Raw genomic sequence first — 7,113 nt, forward strand, 5'->3', positions numbered from 1 at the left:
GACCCCTTTAAACAAATGGTCAGTGAAATGGGGTGTTAAACTGCCAGAAAATGTTCATTGTCATCCTTAGGAGGTCCAACAAAATATTATATTAGGTTAATTTATTTGCTATTGTCTAGCCATAAACATCAAAAGTAAATAGACATTTTATAAATAAATGTATACAATTAAACAATGCATAATGAAAAATGCATTAAATTAATGCATTAAAAATAACCAGAAAATTTTAAACACTTTCATATCAAATTAGCTGTGTTAGATGATCATATCTAAAAATTTGTGCCTCTAAAGCTTCATTAAAAACATGAAAATAGACCTTTTCTAAGGCCAGATAACTGCTACTGCAACAGTCCTCCATTAACCTTTTTTTTTTTTTTGGCACGTTTATTGTAATTCCAATAGACCTCAATCTCAGAGGAGAAAAAAGACCTTTGTGTTTTATTTAAGGAGCACAGACTGATCGTAACTGCAAACCCAACCCAGACTGCCAGTGTGTGCTTGTTCTATGAAGAACTCACAATCTCTGTTGAATTCAGTTGAGTTATGAGACAATCTCTCATCATCTCACTTTTATTCAACGTCCCACATTGGAGATGTACGATTTAATCACACTTGTGATTAATAGCTCTGAACATGCTTTTCATTTCTCAGGAGTCTTCAAAGAGCACAGAGCCTCTGGAAAGATCCAATCCATTTAGAAATAAATTGTGTGTGCCAGAGACATGAACTAATAGTGTTTTGTTCACAACATGGACACAAATTTTCCAGATGCAAAACAGTGTAAGACTTTTTAGATTTTAATGACAGATGTGTTTATTTGATCTGTTCTCAATATATAATCTATTGAATCTTAAAGTTGAATGTGTATTTTTTAATGTTAAAATACTTTCACTTATCCCAGTTCAGAGTCTGCGCCACAGATCTAGCCACTAGTCGTTCCCAGAACTCTACAAATGCTCAAACTTATGTGTTTTTGTTCATTAAATATGTGTGTTTACTGTTTATCCTTTCAGTTATCAATAAGTGACTAGAAGGCCTACTCTTATTTCTGTTATACATTCCCTTGAATTCTGCATCCCAACCAAAACACAGCAAAACTGGCTTGGCCAATGGTGTGGTTGTGGGCGGGGTCATCGGTTTGTCTGACCAATAGATGATGGAGGGGAGTGTTCGAGAAATTGTCTAAAAACAATCAATATTTGTGCAGTTTGATTTGGTGATGTTAGTGACACAGAAATGATATGATTCACAAATCTGACCTTTTGAGTTCACATGAACAATGTTATGTATTCTTTCTTTTAAATCTATTATCCTGAAACATTCATATACAGATTTAAATTAGATTTTGAATCACAGATTTTCAATATGGTCTCAGACTTTTGGACCCATATTTCTAGCATCTTGTCAACAGATTAAAAATATCTTTTGCATTACAGATATTAATCCCAATGAGAATAGTAGTCAAGGTGTTGTATGGGATGCTCAATGTATTAAACTTTCATTTAAAATTAATACTTTAGTCAGAAAGCAAGGGTTTGTGAGCAGTTCACACTAAATATTTCAATCTTCTAGATTGAATCTTCTTGTCATTTTCAGATCCAGACTGTTGGGAATGAAATATAGAGGAATTAAGCCTTTATGGATATGTAATCCATGTGAATGTGGACTCTGCTTTTGGTAAAGAAGATTAAAGCAGGAATTCATCCAGGTCAAGCAGGAAGAAAAACAAAGGCCATGGCAGCCTGTAATCGTAATCGTAATTAAAATCGTATAAAGAGTCAGAGGAGAAGCTTATTATTTCCTGAGCAGTAAAACACTGAAGCTTCACCGAATAAATGCAGCTCACAAGGACATTAAAAACATTGGGAAAGAATCATTAAAGGTCTATGCAAGGTTCAGTACAAGTTAAGCTCGTTTGGCAGCAGTTGTGGCATAAATTTGATTACCAAAAAATTATTTTACACTCTTGTTTAAAAAGAGCAGTCGAGTCACTTACAATGAAAGTGAATGGGATCAATCCGTAAATGTTACATTTATGCATTTGGCAGATGCTTTTATCCAAAGCGATTTACATTCAATGTACAATTCTTGATATTAATTAAGGTAATAATCATTTTTGTTTCTCCTGGGAATTGAACCCATGACTGAGGCATTGCTGGAGCTGTGCTCTACTGTTTGAGCTACAGGAAGACAAAATGTTAACATATAAATACATCCAATTTTAAAACTTGACAACATGGCTGAAAATTATAAAACCCTAAAATAACTGTAAAAACCATGAAATTACACTCTAAGAAAAGTCTGTAAAAATACGGCCTGAAGGAATTTTCATAGGTGTTTTGCCTGTATTTTGAATTACATATTACATTGTGTTGAGTTTTATATTTTAAGGAAATGGCCAAAGACTTAACTGGTCATTTTCTGCCAGGATATTATCCATTTTTCTACACTTCTTCTCTGTTTTTTTTTTCTTACAGTGTATGTTTTAACAGAAGAATTATTATTCTAGTTATAACAGAAAATTTTAAGCTTCACATTTCTGCTATTAAATCCTTCTCCAAAATTTGGTCCCACGCACTTCCAATGCCTCAACACAACTTTGTTTTTTTTTTAGTTTTTTGTTTTTTTCAAGAAATAGAGGAACAAGTTTCCTCAAAATTCTTCCTTACAGCAGTGTTTTTGATAATGGATTATATGCACTCAGACTTTTCATTTGTATCTAAAGTTCATCAGGAGGTTTTGACTAATGAAACACAAAATAGCCATATCCTGAAAGATGACAATATTAAATGGTAACACTAGAGATCCTGTAATGGCTATTCTGGGAGTAGATTTCCCAAATTACTCAAATCAGTTTATTCACAGTCTAGATTCTCTACAGTTGCAATTTGGAAATCTTCTCAAATGTGTATTTCCTCATACGTTTTTTTTAAATAAATATGAGAGGGACTATTTTGCAGTTAATATTAGTTTGAGATCAAACAATAATTGGCTGACCCCCTACTGTACCGCCACAGACCACCTAGTGTCACGGACCCCACTGAAGACCCCTGCTATAGAGAGGGGGCAGAACAAATAAAGTTTCATTTATTTATATTATTATGTAATACCACAGGGGGCTGAAACTCCAAAAAGGTCTTTCCAAGTTATGACCACTGGTCACATCCCTTTCACACACTTCATAACCTTCCAGATGTTTTCTGCTCTCATAAAGGGGAGATGTTAAAGACAGCTGGAAAGGTCTCATCCATCCCAACACAATATTTGTTCTGTGTTTGAGGTATTTCAAAGCACAAGCCTCCATTCACAGAAAAAGCATCTGAAGTGAATATTTTATTGCACCTAGTGATGTATAAACTTTGCATGCAAGGCATAAAATAACTTTTTCACCAATTACATTTAAAAGCATGCTGCTTAAGAAAATATAGGCTACTATATTTCGTTCTTAAAGGCTCATTTCCTTATACTTCCAAGGGAAAGGGGAATATTTTCTGGAGCAATAATACATTATACTAATAAATACGTTTTTTTAATCAAGATTTAAGATTTAATTTTAATTTTCTCACACACACCTGTACAAATGCAAATAGTCTGAGAGGATTTAGCAGAGATTATAGATCATTATCTGTTGCTTCATTATTCTTGCCTTCAATACATATGCAGTGGCTTTAATTAACTCTCTAAAATCAAACGCCACGTGTTTGACCATGTTTAGCCAAGCTAGTTTTGTGGCTAAGAATTCTTGCAAGGTGGTTGACTTTAGTATGATGCTTCTTAATGTTGTTTTTTTTTTCTGTGGTGCTTTTGAGTCTATGTGTGTTTATACCTTTATCGTGTTCATTCTGTAATCTAACTGGAAACATGTATATAGGGGTCATTTGTCTGATTCATGCTGACTGTATGGATGTTCCCCAGTATATGAACCTTCTAACGCATCGTTCCAAATGTAATTACTGGATGGCCTGAGGGTGAGTAAATCTTCAGCAAATTTTCCTTTTTGGGTGAACTATTTCTATAACTGATGTGTATTTTGAAAGCAAAGGGTTAAGAGTATGCTGAAAGCATAATTAGATTTCAATTGATTTGCCATTGATAAGATAAGCCTTCAGTTGTCTCATGTGGCCTTAAGCAAGACCTTCATATGCAGGTCTTTGTCCTATTGACCCCCTCAGAGCCCTGAGGCTGATGAATACATGAGATCCAGAGAGAACGATGCAGACCAGAATGTAATAATGAGTTGTAATACTGTTTCTTTTTTTCTGAATAATGTATGAAAATCATTTGCAGAGCCCGATGTTCAGATGATAGTGTATGAATGGCCAACTTGTGTAAGTATGCTCGTGGTTACTTTTATTTCAACATAAACTGAATGACTGAATGTTACTGAATGGGATCACGGTGTTATTTTTCCCATTTATAATATGAATCTCATACTTTCTGTCTGTCTCTCTCTATTTATTTCTCTTTCTGCAATCTCTAACTAGCAATTTATCCTGACATATCCTGGCTTCCGGTTAAGTGAAGAAAATGCTTTCGCTACATATTTTGTCTTTAGTATCGCAAACTAAGCCATTCAGAGACAACAGCAAACATTAAATCAGCTGAAGTGACAGAATATATTGAGAAAAGTCCATTCATTGATCTGTGTCCAAAACTTATGTACCATTTGGCAATGGAGCCAATACTGAATCAATAATACCAAACAGGTGTGCACAGCAAAACGTGTGTCTTAGAAAAAAAAAGCTTTTTCTGCATAGCTTAAAACTTGAATTACTAGGAGATGCAACTTTTTAGATCTTAATAAGACCTAAAATGACACATTACTGTTCTTATCATGTCTACGTACTATAAAAAATATATTCACGGCAACTACTAAGGCCACGTTTCAATCTTGATAAAAATACATTTAAAGTGAAAGAGATTTCGCCTCTACAGATTCTAGAATTACTTGTAAGAATGTTAGTTGTGTCACCGTTAGTTTTAACATCATGTATTTAAAGGAATAGTTCACCAAAAAAAAAAAATACATAAAATTTGTCTATCCAAGATGTACATGAGTTTGTTTCTTCATTTAAAAAATTTAGAGAAATTTCATCACTTGCTCACCAATGGATCCTCTGCAGTGAATGAATGGGTGCCATCAGAATGAGAGTCCAAACAACTGATAAAAACATCACAATAATCCACACAACTCCATCAAGACGATTTTAACTTCAAATCATTGCTTCCAGCTAAAAATAACAGTCCTCTATCCATACTATTGTGTTCCCCAGTGAAAAAGTTGTAATAGGGAGAGAAATATGCACAAATCGAGCACTATTTATAAGCAAAAACAGTCCTAAAAACAGTTCTACACAAATATGTCCATGGATTTTGATATGAGAGGACAACGGGGGATGGACTTTATCACTGAAGGAAGCGTTATTATGGATTCGTATTTTGGCCAGAAACATTATCCAGGGCCCACTAGCTCCCAGGCCCTGTGAATTTTAGCAGTGGCCCTGTTGATTTTAAGTGACCAAGATCAGCCTTGTTGTAGTCAGTGGGAACCTGTGGTTTCTCGCGTTTTCAAAGCCTTGACATTTTTATGTGAATGTGGTGAACCACATTTGATTTGTGAAAGATTCATGGCTGGGTGGAATTTTGGGCTGCATAACAAATGGTGGGTTTTGCATTTCTCTCGCTTTCAAACCAAAGATCTGTGGCCATACAGAAGAAAAAGGTTAACAGCAGGAATCATTTCTAGCAAACCTCCTGACCTATTTACACAAAACTGATAGTTATTTTATGTGATTCAGGCTTTAGTTTTGTAACGTTTTAAGGATTAACTTGACAGAAACGAATCAAGTAATTCAGATATTTAGAGCAATTATGTATTCTTTTTGTTTTTCAGTGTTTCTAGGGTATTACTGAAATGATGGCACAATCATGTTGATATGCAAAACTAATTCTGTCTCTACATGTGTCATCATTGAGCAGCTGGATTTGTCAATCTTAAAATGACTGCAAGATTCCAAGAATCCATCTGGCACCTTGGTTTCTTCCACATCTGCCACGGAGAAGACACTTACAATTTGCCCTCATATGTAAACGCTTTGCTAATTGGGTTAAGGAAATAGCTTTAGTTGTTTTCCTTACTGTGAATGTCACAGAGACAAATCAGTGGAAGACTCTGCCCTTTCAACAATCATATTACTGAGACGCTTGAGCACTTTATAGAAATGAGGGAACAAAAACAGACGTATAACTTCAAACCTGTAGAGTCTGTGACTGCAGTACTTTTACCCACAGCTCATTCCTTGTATCTTGTTTCAGCTCCAATGGGATCCTGTCCAAAATTCCTCGATCTAGAGCAAACAAATGACCAATCAGCGAAAACCCAAAAGCAGAATGTAGCAAAACAAAATGAGCCTATTACAATGCAGACTACATAAAGCCTAACTGCATGCTGCTTGAGAACAGTTAAGAATAACTGAGTCCACATTCCAATCCACAGAGATCCACTTCTGGATCAGCATGTCCATGTTCATGCCAGGATAAATACCTGTTTTTATTTCTTGTGCCAGAGGGAAAAAATATGCATCTGGGTTGATTTGTAATGTCTGGCAAGTAGCTAATAATGTTCCACCTCTTCGGAAAATTGGGAGCCACTGTCTTTTTCTGACTTGTGCCCTTTGAGTGCTCTGGAGATCTCAACCAAACCTGCTCTTGGTCCGGTCTTGCGAAATATTTTCATTTCAGGCTGCAATTTTATCATGTTTATTTATTAATAAATTATCTTACCATTTGGCCTACACGCTCATTCCACAGTCGAAGTTTATTAGAGTCAAACTTTATTAAAGGTGACATATCATGAAAATATGACTTTTCCAGGTTTTAAGTGCTATAATCAGGTCCCCGGTGCATCTACCAACCAAGGAAACGTGAAAAAGATGAATCCAGTAACTTTGTTTTGCTAAGCCTTTTTCTGCAAGCGTCTGAGAAAACGAGCGTGTCTGATTTCGCTCCCTTGGTGACGTGGCAAAGGGATCTCATTATAATATTACCACCCCTTAATCTGTAAACTTCCACTCAAGGCACCGTCATTTTGATTTCGCAAGCGACAACGGTGTA

The sequence above is a fragment of the Sinocyclocheilus rhinocerous genome, unplaced genomic scaffold (assembly GCF_001515625.1).
Source record: "Sinocyclocheilus rhinocerous isolate Xijiao unplaced genomic scaffold, SAMN03320098_v1.1 scaffold1982, whole genome shotgun sequence".
Taxonomy (NCBI): domain Eukaryota; kingdom Metazoa; phylum Chordata; class Actinopteri; order Cypriniformes; family Cyprinidae; genus Sinocyclocheilus; species Sinocyclocheilus rhinocerous.